This window comes from Phaseolus vulgaris, chromosome 4 (genome assembly GCF_000499845.2).
Source record: "Phaseolus vulgaris cultivar G19833 chromosome 4, P. vulgaris v2.0, whole genome shotgun sequence".
NCBI lineage: Eukaryota > Viridiplantae > Streptophyta > Magnoliopsida > Fabales > Fabaceae > Phaseolus > Phaseolus vulgaris.
Window position 1 is genome coordinate 39,789,718 of NC_023756.2, and position 12,637 is coordinate 39,802,354.

Below are 12,637 nucleotides of genomic sequence, written 5' to 3' on the forward strand. Positions count from 1 at the left end.
GGTTTCGCTGGTGACCAGGTGGAGGTCAGGGGGTACATAGAATTAAGGACAACGTTTACAGACGTGGCGGGTTCAAGAACGGAGAAAATCAAATACCTCGTTGTGAACGCTCCTTCAGCATACAACATCCTGTTGGGAAGACCCACGCTCAACAGGATAGGTGCCATACCGTCGACCCGGCACATGAAGGTGAAGTTGCCGTCCATGGAGGGGGTGGTTATCACCATCAAGTCCGATCAGAAGGAAGCGAAGAAGTGCTATGAGAATAGCCTGAAAAACAAGAGATCGGTGAGTTACGTAACAACCACCCCGCCTCCTGGTGTGAAGCCCAGATCGACGGTAACAGAAGAGATCGCCGGAATGGAGATGGTGGACGCTGAGCTGGGGGAGGGGAACGCTGGCTTGGAGGAGGAAGAGGCAAGGAATCGCCCTGAGGAAGCGAGAGAGCTGGGAATCGCCAGGGCGGTGATCGCCAGAGAAACCAGACCAAAACCCGTCGAACAGTGGCTCGAGAGAGAAATCGGGGGAAAGATCTTCAAGCTGGGAAGATCCCTGGAGGTTGAGCTCCAGGACCAGATCGCCAAGGTGATTGAGCGGCATCTGGACGCGTTTGCATGGTCCGCTTCGAACATGCCCGGGATCGACCCCGACTTCTTGTGCCATCATCTGGCGAGGGACAACTTGGTAAGACCAGTGCGACAAAGAAGAAGAAAGTTCAACGAAGAGAGGAGGCAGGCGATCAGGGACGAAACGCAGAAACTCCTCGCTGCAGGCCACATCAGGGAAGTCCAGTACCCTGAAGGGCTGGCAAATGTCGTGCTGGTGAAGAAGAGTAACGGGAAATGGCGCATGTGCGTCGATTTCACTGACCTGAACAAGGCTTGCCCAAAGGATTCATATCCTTTACCAAGCATAGACGCCCTGGTAGATAGTGCTGCAGGGTGTAAGTTGTTGAGCTTCCTGGATGCCTTTTCGGGGTATAATCAGATCAAGATGCATCCCATGGATGAAGAAAAGACAGCCTTCATGACGGAGAGATCGTGCTATTGCTATAAGGTGATGCCGTTTGGGCTGAAGAACGCGGGGGCCACGTACCAGAGGTTGATGGATCGAGTACTTGCACCAATGCTGGGAAGGAACGTGCAAGCGTACGTCGATGACATGGTCGTGACCTCGCCAGAAAAGAGCAAGCACGTTGCAGACTTGGAAGAATTGTTCACGACGATCGCCAAGTTTAGATTAAAGCTTAATCCAGAGAAATGCATTTTCGGCGTGGAGGCTGGAAAGTTTTTGGGTTTCCTCTTAACTGAAAGAGGCATAGAGGCCAACCCTGATAAGTGTGCCGCCATCTTGCTGATGAGGAGCCCAGCTACGGTGAAGGAAGTTCAACAACTAACAGGTCGGATGGCAGCCCTGTCTCGCTTCGTGTCAGCTAGCGGAGAAAAAGGCCATCCCTATTTTCAGTGCTTGAGGCGCAATAACAAGTTTGTTTGGACGAAGGAGTGCGAGGAAGCCTTCGTCAAGCTGAAGGAATATCTGGCGAGCCCGCCGGTCTTGTGCAAACCGCTGGTGGGAACCCCTCTCAGGTTGTATTTTGCTGTAACTGAGAGGGCGGTGAGTGCGGTGCTCGCCCAGGATCAAGATCAGGCCCAGAAGCCTATTTATTTTGTTAGTAAGGTGTTGTAGGGCCCCGAAACGAGATATCAGGCCCTGGAAAAGGCTGCGCTGGCTGTGGTATTTTCGGCGAGAAGGTTGTGCCACTATTTCCATAGCTTCACCATACTGGTGATGACTGACCTGCCCATCCAGAAGGTCTTGAAGAAGCCCGACGTTGCAGGAAGGATGGTGAAGTGGGCAGTAGAATTGTCAGAGTTTGATATTAAATATGAGCCCCGAGGCCCGATCAAGGGGCAAATCTTTGCGGATTTCGTGGTCGAGCTCTCGTCTGAGGCGACACGAGTTGAAGGGGACGACTTCCGTTGGGTACTCTCGGTGGATGGATCGTCGAACCAGCAGGGTAGCGGTGCTGGAGTCATTTTGGAAGGACCCAACGGTGTGCTGATCGAACAATCTTTGAGATTTGCCTTCAAAGCCAGTAACAATCAAGCAGAATATGAGGCGCTGATCGCCGGGATTTTGCTGGCCAAAGAGATGGGAGCCAGGGTGTTAATGGCTAAGAGTGACTCGCTGCTAGTCACAGGACAAGTAACAGGCGAGTTCCAGGCTAAAGATCCACAAATGGTGGCTTACTTGGAGTATGTGCAGGAATTGAAGAGTTCCTTTGCCTCCTTTGAGGTAGTGCATGTGCCCAGAGAGCAGAATGCCCGAGCTGACTTGCTAGCTAAGCTCGCCAGTTCAGGCAAGGGGGGTAGGCAGAGGACGGTGATTCAAGAAACTCTGAAGACGCCGAGAGCATTTGTAGCAGATCACCTGGTCCTTCAGATAAGCAAGTCGACGGAGAAAGCAGCGAGAAGTCATAAGTCCCTGACGCAAGAGACTTTGAGATCGCCGAGAATTAGAGCATGTCGAGGAGAGAAGGTGAATATGACGCAGGTCTGCGCTATCCATGAGCCAGACACCTGGATAACACAGTACAAGCGGTGCCTGGCAGATGGCCTTCTCCCATTGGATTCGACAGAGGCTAGGAAGGTAAAGAAAAATTCTAGCAAGTACATATTGATTGATGGCGATCTGTACAGGTTTGGGTTCACTCACCCACTCCTGGAATGCGTACATGGCGAGAAGTGCACGAGAATCATGGTAGAGCTCCACGAAGGTATATGCGGAAGCCACGTCGGGGGTCGAGCTCTGGCCGCAAGGACTCTCCGTGCAGGTTACTACTGGCCATCGATGAGAGAAGACTGCAAGAAGTATGCCCAATGTTGCAAACAATGCCAACAGCACGCCGATTGGCACAAGGCGCCTCCCGAGGAGTTGAAGTCGATCTACAGCCCTTGGCCGTTTCATACTTGGGGAATCGACATCCTGGGACCTTTCCCGCTGGCGATCAGGCAGATGAAGTACTTGGTGGTGGCGATTGAGTATTTCACCAAGTGGATCGAAGCAGAGCCAGTGGCCCAGATCACCGCACGCAAGATCGAAGGTTTCGTGTGGAAGAATATTGTGTGCCGGTTTGGAGTGCCCAAGCGCCTGGTGTCAGACAATGGGACTCAGTTTGCAAGCCACTTGTTGAAGAAGCTGTGCGAAGGGGTGGGAATTCAACAAGTGTTTGCATCCGTCGAGCACCCTCAGACGAATGGCCAGGTGGAGTCAGCTAATCGGGTGTTGCTGAGAGGTTTGAAGAGAAGACTAGAGAAAGCCAAAGGAAGCTGGGCTGAGGAGGTACCCCGTATAGTCTGGACGTACCACACCACCGAGCAGTCAGGAACCCATGAGACCCCGTTCAGCTTGGTCTATGGGTGTGATGCAATGATTCCAGTAGAGATCCAGGAGAGCTCGCCGAGATTCCAGAATTTTGTAGAGGAAGACTCGAATGAGGAGAGAAGGCTGAACTTGGATCCACTGGATGAGGTCAGGGAAGAGGCGAGATTGAAGGCTGAAGCGGTGAAGAGAAGGATTGAACGAAGATACAACTCGAAGGTGATGCCAAGACAGTTTAGAGAGGGCGACCTGGTGATGAGGAAAGCCCACCAGTACGAGATGGAGAATAAACTGTCGCCCAAGTGGACGGGGCCGTTCAGAATAACCGAGGCGCTCGGGAACGGCGCCTACCGCTTAGAGACATTGGAAGGAGGGGCGATTCCTCGCACTTGGAACGCCACGCACCTGAAGTTGTATTACAGTTAAGAAGCCTTGTAAGTAAAGACAAACACGAAGTTATATTACAATGTCTCTGTTAAAACAGTTTGAAGGGGGCACTCTTTTTTCCCTAAGGAGGGTTTTTAATGAGGCCACCCAATAAAGAGAAGTTTTCGAAGTACAAGTTGTTTTAGATTGCGTGCCTGTTGTTTTCAGAAAGTTTTGAAGAAAGACCTTGTCACTTGTATGTGGCTTAAGGCAAGTTAAAGATATATTGCATGCTTTCTAAAGAGTTTTAAGTCCTCATCGTCTTTCGGCGATCGGAGGCACCAGTTAAAAGTTTTAAGTCCTCATCGTCTTTCGGCGATCGGAGGCACCAGTTAAAAGTTTTAAGTCCTCATCGTCTTTCGGCGATTGGAGGCACAAGTTAAAGTTAAAGTCCTCATCGTCTTTCGGCGATCGGAGGCACCAGCTAAAAGACCTCAACGCCCCCGCGCGTCGTGAGGCGAGTTAAAGACCTCCTCGCCGTCGAGCGAGTGCAGGCGAGGAAGAGCGAAAAGTCCTCAGTGTTTCTGGGGGCGAGGAGATGTAACCCCTGGGGCAATGTAGAGGCACCAGTGAAAAGTCCTCAGTGTTTCTGGGGGCGAGAAGATGTAACCCCCGGGGCAATGTAGAGGCAAGTGAAAGACCTTCTCGCCTATGAGCGAGTTCAGGCAAGCTAAAGACCTTCTCGCCGATGAGCGAGTTCAGGCAAGGTAAAATCCTTCTCGTCTTGAACGAGTTCAGGTGTGGTGTTAAGGGTGGACGAAGTTTGGAAGGTGGCTAAGGTAGGTTCGAAGAGAACGCCTAGCCACCCGGTCTTTTGTTCTGAAGTTCAGGAAGGTAGAGAAGGATCCGAAAGGCGCCTCTACCCCAGATAAAAGAACAATGGCCAAGGCATGAAGCCAGGAAGAAGTTGATATCGCCAAGAGTCTTTGGCGACCAGGAAAAGTTCAAACAGTGCCGGGAAAGTTAAAGACTCGTTTTAATGAAGCAGATCGGGTGAAGCAATGTTTTAAGCCAGGGGTTGAGTTAAAGTTCGTTGCTTGAAGAGTGATTTTACTCTAAGGTTAATTGCCTTAAGATTACGAGTTGTTAATGTGATTATTGTTTGAAGCTGAAATGGTTCGAAACAGTTAAGTACAAGATCGTGCCTACAAAATTACTAAGTCATTCGTCTGAAGTAAATTGCGCAAGGGAAGTTGAAGCAGGCAAAGAAGTTACAGGAAGAAATACAAAGGCAATTTCGTTGAAATAAGTATCAGTTCAAAAACACGTATACAGGAAAATATGGAGTTCTACAATTGCATACAAAGAAGAAGCATAAAGGTGGTGCATGAGGGGAAATTGATCAGTCTTCGACGGGAACCACCTTCCCATCCACCACATCGTTGTTTAGGGACACCATGCTGAGATCCAGATCGGGGAACAAGCATGCAAACTGTTCCCGTGCAGCCGCGAATCCAGCAGCCAGAATTTGGGCAGAACTCAGATTAAGTTCTTCAATCTGTTTCTGGAGTTCTTCAGTTTGTTCCTTCAGCCCCTTATTCTGCTACTCCAGCTCTTCGACTTGCTTCTTGAGTTTTTCGTTGGTTTCTTGAGCCTAGAGAAGGTCTTCAGCAACCTTCTTGGATTCTGCTTGCACTTGTTCCTATTCAGCAGCGATCTTCCCCTTCTCTTTGTTGGCCTCGGCAAGCTCAGCCATGGCGTCGTCCCTCGCCTTTTCCACCTTTCCCAGGAAGATCTCCCGATCAGCGGACCTCTGCTCCAGTTTCTTCACCTTGGCGGTGTCAGTTTTTATTAGGGCCTCTAAGTCAGCCACCTTAACGCGATAAGGCACAATCTTGCTTTCCAGCTCAATCTTCTCTTGAGCCAGAAGCTGCACCTTGTGGCGAAGATCGGTGGCCTCCTTGCGCGCCAACCAGAGCTCGGTGCTCATCGCATCTTCTACTCGGGAGTGTTCAATCTCCGCGAGTGTCAGATTGAAGGACAACTTCTCCACCTCAACCCTCATGGTGCTATTCTCAGTTCTAAGGTTGAAGAGGTCGTCCTGGAGCTTCCTGGTGGAGCTCTCCACAGCTCTAGTTATGATGGCGGGGATGTCTTCTGCTATCTTCTTCAGCTTGGCAGATAAAGGCTCCCACATCCTCGTGACCTCAAGAAGGAGGTTTGCTGCTTGTAGAGGCGCTGGGTGGGCCTGTTGTTGGTTTTCGTCGCCACCTTCTTTAGTTGGTTCTTCAGTAGGCGCTTCTGGGCGTGGTGGCGACGTCGGGGATTCGGTAATCAGAATTGGAGAGGTATGGGCAACCTCATCCCCGATTGGAGCAACGTCTGCGGCTGAGGCATTTGAAGGAGGACCCCCTCCAACTATTGCACAAGGTGTGGAGGCGCTCGGGGGGTCCTCCATGAAGTTTGGCCCGGGGGCCTCAACCGCAGGTGGCGCGGATGCCAATGGAATGGCTTGGACTGGTGAAGCAGGAGCTGATGGAGGTGGCAATGATGGAGGAGGGGCAGGCGTGGATGGCGGTGTTGATGCTGGAAGAGGGGGTGGTGCAGATGGTGAAGGTGCCACCCTCTTCCTCTTCGTAACAAGGCCATCTTCAGTGGCCTCGTCGTCTTCCTCCTCCTCCTCGTGGACTACCTGGGGAGTTTTCCTCTTGGGTCTTTTGAGGGCAAGTTTCTTGCGTTGAGCGGCGGGTTGGACATCGGAAGGAGCTGGGCCCTTGGGTGGCGATCGGCCCTGTGCGGCGGCGATCTCCACCACAGAATTTGGCACTGTTTGGGAACCCGTTGCCAACCCGTGGATTCGGGCGAGCGCCCTTAATTCAGCAAGCTTGCCCTGGCCCAACATGTTATCTGCATAGAGCAAAAATGCAAGGGTTAGTTCAGAGGGAAAATGAATGCATAAGGCAATACGCAGCAAAACAGATAAAGGGTGCAGAAAAATAAAATCAAAGTCTTGCGCACAACGCACAAGACGCCCAGAAACAGTTAACAGAAGTAAGTATTAAAACAAGAACTTAAGCGTTCTAACCTATTCGAATTTCGAGTTGGTCCTCGAAGAACTCGAAGCAGATAAGTGTGGTGGTGAGGAAGGTGATGTTGGCGTCTACCACACTCTTCCAGAAAAAGCAGAGATCTCTGTCCAAAGCGCCCATGCTATCAGGACTTCTGGGTCTCCTGAAGCAGCTTTTGGACTCTTTGTTCCCCTTGTTTACCCAATACAAGGGGAAACCGTCGAGCAATGACGCGTCTTTCTCGTTGGGGCGTATCTGGACAAATTTGCCCTTCCAGTCTTTATAGGATTGCTGGAAGATGGAAAGGATTGATCTCCCAGCAATCCCATTCAAGCTTACCCACAGGCGGTCTCCCGGGTGCTTGGCTTCGAAGAGAAATAAAAATACATCTACAGATGCTGGCAACCCCAGATGGTCGCACATCACTTGGAACGCTCGCACGAACGCCCAGCTGTTGGGATGAAGCTGGGCGGCGGCGATGTTGAGCTCAGTGAGAAGCTCCCTCTCAAAGCGGGTGAAGGGAAACCTGAGTTTCACCTTCTTGAATAGAGTTGTGTAGACGAAACAGAAGGCTCCACCGGTGTTTGCCTTGTCGTCAGCACAAACTGGCAGGCCAGGGGGGCAAGGTAGCACTGTCATCTTCTCATCGTGCTCCTTATGGAATGATTGGTGAGGCTCATCCCCCTTCGTCAATCGCAGAACTGCCCCAGCAGTGTTCACAGAAGATGTTTCCCCCAACAGGGTCGAGTTGGCCCAGGGGTATAGTTTTTTGAAGTTTGGTGGGGGGACGGAGGCTCCTCCGATGATAGGCGGAGTAGCCTGGGCCAGGTTGGGGCGGGAAGGTGCAGGCCTCTCAGCCTGAGAAGACGAAGCGCCACGTACTCGCGGTGGGTCGTGTGCTTGTGAAGAGGGGTTTCGTGATGAAGGAGGAGGATTTTGGGGTGATCTTTGAGCGAGTCATTGTTGCAGCTGCAAAGGAAGAAGAAAAGGAAAAATGATCAGGGGTCACAGAGGCTGACTCGATCATGGAAGAAAGGTGAAAAACGAACGAACGTAGGTTCGTTGTGACGTTGACAGAGCCCTAAGTTACGAAGAAGGAGAAATCGCAAAAACAACCCACAACGTATGCACCAGACAGTTACAGGATGATGCGAATCGGTTAAAATGCAGGAAAAACCAGCAGAAGAAGGAAAGGAGGTACCTTTTGATGATCAGGAAGACGATGAAGGATGCTGGTGATTCAAAATATTGGAGAACGCTGAGAGCTTTTTTGCAGAGGGAAGTTGGAGCGTTTGCGAATACGAAGAAAAGTGATGGAACAGTGGAGTGAAAATGGGTTTAAGGGTTTTTCGAAATGGGTTTGGGAAGCGCAAATGGTAACTGAAGGTAACCGTTGATGAAGCCACGTGTCGAGCGATGGGTGAGGGGTTTGGTGGAGCGTCAGAGAAGCAGAAAGTACAACCGCTTGGAATTCTGCGTCAGTGCCACGTAGGTCGGTGTTGACGTGACTCTTTCAGTCTTTTCGCTGGACAAGTCTTCGCTTAAGACTGGGGGGCTTGTGTACCATCTTGGTAGTCGGAAGTGATGACGTGGCACCAAGCTACAGTGTAGGCGTGTTGACAAGGCGCCAGATTCGCAGAAGTGAAGGAAGTCGGGGGGGTTCGTGTAGTCGCCAGTTATTAAGTTGGCGTGTTCCGATCTTCAGCATACCAGGACCGGCGATCGCCCAGTTGAAGGTGAAGTCGCCAGATGTAAACTCAGGCGACCAAGCGATTGGAGATCGCCAGAGCAAGCACATCGCCGAAGGTGAAGGTGGTGCAGATTATGAAGGCGGCCGGCGAGACCACAGGGAAGGTGTACGAGAGCACCATAACTCGCCAATTCCAGTAGAGATCGCGCTCCCAAGTTAGCTATGCACTGGGCAGTACCATGCATAAATAACTTAGCCAAAAAGAGAGTCACGAGCAGCGCCCAAGTCAAGGAGGCTCCAGATGATGGCACGTGTACGACTGGATGCGAGCCACGTGTCCAGGTCTGTAACTGCCAGGAGAGAGAAAGTGACCAGGTATATAAGGGTTCTCAACGAACTTTCTGAGGTACGCGCGTTCAGATTATACTCTTTACGCTTGCGAGTTCTAGAGCTTACTGTGAGAGAGAACATTGCACGGTTCCTTGAGATTTCTTGAGTGTTCTTGCTCTTAGTATTTGGTGGTTCGGTCACTGACTTGGGCGTTGGAGTGCGATCGGCCGCAGCGGCGCCGCTTTGTTCTTTTGCAGGTTCTTGAGGTGGATCTTGAAGAAGGACGGAGGTTTGAAGCGGTGCACACGTCGATCCTTTGACGAGGCAGGTTCCAACGTTCTGGTCAACAGGCAGGATCAATACAAATTTCATATTAAAACTCCCTAGGACAACAAAAGGTTTTGATTCAATTTTCATGGTTATGGATAAACTCTTCTCTAGAGAAGTGATACATCTTCATGGTTTATCCTCAAGCATAGTGTTGAATAGAGCTTCAAATTTTGCAAACCATGATATGAGGATTTCCTTTGGAAAACTTGCAACTAAGTTGCACACTTTAAATTCTTATCATCCTCAAACGTATGGTCAAAATACATTTGAAAATTTAGCTCTTTCTACTATGCCTAGAATAATCATGAAGTGCACACACAACTCTAGAGATGAGCATACATACCATAAAGTAGTTCACAAAACTACTTATATTTCTACTTTTAAGGTTATATGTGGGCTAAATCATCTTTCTCCTTTTAAGTTGTTACCATCTCCTATAGGATTTATGCCTAAAGAGAAAGTAACCACAAATGCACATTTCAAAATGCATAAGATGATTACAGAACACATACAACAATCAAAAGAGAAACATTGTCCAAAGTTGCCAAAACCAAAAGAAAAACAAAAATGGCAACATAGTAAAATTGATTTTCAAACTAACACCTATGCTTTATTTGATGATTTCTATAGGTGGACGTTTGATCCAGGAGGACAAGCTTTGGCGAAGCAAGAGGCTGCTATCTGAGATCAAGTCTGTAGATCTGAGGATAGATCTTCTCAAGAAGGAGGAGATGATGGAAACCATCCAGCCACACTCATCCCCCTAGTTGAAGAAAAAGCTTTGGATTTGAGGACAAATCCTTTTCAAGAGGAAGGGGATGATGGAAGAGGGCCAAGCACAACTTCACAAGAAAGACAAAAGCCAAGACATGAGCATCCAAAACCAAACCAAGAGCGTCTAGGGCTAAGGGAGGAGCGTCTAGGCCAAAGGGGAGGAGCGTCTAGCTCAAGGTGGAGAGCGTCTAGGCCAATGAAAGGAGCCTCTAGGACCAAATTGCTAAGCCCATGGCCAAGCGAATCCATGCAGATTTGTTTATGCTACATGAAGGCCCATTAGGGGTAGTTTAGTATTAGTTGTGGTGTAAATAGCATAAACTTGATTCCATGAGACTTGACCTAGATTTGCTAAAGATTTGGTCACTTTCTAGAAGGATTCTCCACATGGCCATGTGCTCCATGTGATGTAAATTTGCATTTCATTTTGATTAGCATCAGGGTTGCATTATGGTCCTTTTTAGCCTATAAAAAGAGGAGCCTACACCTTGTATTTTCAAGTTTATTGTGAGTAAAGTTATGCTGCCATTTTGTGCCAAGCTTTGCTTCTTCCTAGAACTCTAGGCTCTAAACTTCACATCCTTCACCTTTCCTTGGACTGGCCGAACCTCCCAATGTTCATACACATCATGCACCTTCAAGATCAACATCACTCTTAAGAGGATCTTGCACACACACATCCATTGCTTCCGCACCATCTCTTACATGATTCAAGAAGACCTTCATGAAATTTGCCATCACTTAGGAAGGCAAAATTATATGCTAATCATGCTAAATGTTTCTTTGCATTAGATCATATAGACTTCCTAGGGTTTGTGGTAAGTCATAAAGGGGTGCATGTAGATCAAACAAAAGTTGCAGCAATTCAACATTGGCCTATACCAACCAATGTCAATGAAGTACGAAGTTTTCATGGACTTGCTAGTTTTTATAGGCGGTTTGTGAAAGACTTTAGTACAATTGCCGCACCTTTAAATGCCATAGTAAAGAAGGATGTGGTTTTTAAGTGGGGACAAGAGCAAGAAAACGCTTTTCAAACCTTAAAGGATAAATTGACTAAAGCCCCCATTTTAGCCCTTCCTAACTTTGCTAAGACATTTGAAATAGAATGTGATGCCTCTAATATAGGCATTGGGGTCGTTCTCCTTCAAGAAGGGCACCCCATAGCTTATTTTAGTGAGAAACTCAAAGGGAGTCATCTCAATTACTCCACTTATGATAAAGAGCTTTATGCTCTTGTTAGAGCTTTGCAAAATTGGCAACACTATCTTTTTCCAAAGGAATTTGTGATCCATAGTGATCATGAGTCCCTTAAATATTTGAAGAGCCAAAGCAAGCTTAATAAGAGACATGCTAAGTGGGTGGAGTTTATTGAGCAATTTCCATATGTGATCAAACATAAACAAGGTAAAATTAATGTTGTTGCCGATGCTCTTTCAAGAAGATATACCTTGTTAAATGTTTTGAATGTTCAATATTTAGGCTTTGATCACATAAAGGAACTTTATAAAGATGACTTAGATTTCTCTCTAATCTATCAAGAGTGTTCCGAGGGAGGTCACAAAGACTTTTTCTTACATAATGGTTTTCTTTTCAAAGGGAAAAGACTTTGTATTCCCCAAGGATCCATAAGACAATCTCTTGTTAGAGAGGCTCATGAGGGTGGGCTTATGGGACATTTTGGGGTTGCTAAGACTTTAGAAACATTGCATGAACACTTCTTTTGGCCTCACATGCACAAATTCGTACATACCTTCTGTGATAAATGTATAGCATGTAGGAAGGCTAAATCTAAGGTCCAACCCCATGGTTTATATACCCCTCTTCCTATCCCTACAATGCCTTGGGTTGATATTTCTATGGATTTTATCTTAGGACTACCCAAGACATCGAAGGGTAAGGATTCCATCTTTGTGGTAGTGGACCGTTTTTCTAAAATGGCTCATTTTATTCCATGCCACAAAGTGGATGATTCTTGCCATATTGCAAATCTCTTCTTCAAGGAAGTTGTTCGTTTACATGGACTTCCTAGAAGTATAGTATCCGATAGGGATTCTATGTTCTTAAGTCACTTTTGGAGGACCTTATGGGGGAAACTTGGCACAAAACTTTTGTTTTCTACTACTTGCCACCCCCAAACTGATGGTCAAACTGAAGTGGTTAATAGAACTTTGGGTCAATTATTGAGATGCTTTATTTCCGGGAATCCAAGGGCTTGGGAGGATTTACTACCTCATGTTGAATTTGCTTATAATAGGGTAGTAAATTCCACCACTAACCATTCTCCTTTTAAGGTTGTTTATGGGTTTAATCCCCTCACACCTCTAGATCTTCTTCCCATTCCTGTACTTGATGAGGTTCTATGCAAAGATGGTTTTGAAAAGGCTTCTTTTATTAAGGATTTGCATAACCGCATCAAGTTACAAATTGAGAAGAAAGTTGGTAAGTATGCTGACACTGCCAACCAAAGGAGAAAGGCATTAATCTTTGAGCCCGGTGATTGGGTTTGGCTTCATTTGAGAAAGGATATATTTCCTTCTTTAAGAAAGTCAAAACTTATGCCTCGTGGTGATGGCCCTTTCCAAGTCATCAAGAGGATTAATGATAATGCCTATGAGTTAGATATGCCCACTACTTATCTTGGTAGTAATTCTTTCAATGTTATTGATCTCACTCCTTTTGCTGCAGGTTTCCCAAA

At 47.7% G+C, this 12,637-nt stretch overlaps 1 pseudogene; it reads right to left on the minus strand.

The window, feature by feature from the left end:
• LOC137838803 (receptor-like protein EIX2) overlaps positions 1–11,747 on the minus strand; it is a 69,303-nt pseudogene extending 57,556 nt beyond the window's left edge.
• Between the last annotated feature and the right edge of the window lie 890 nt (positions 11,748–12,637).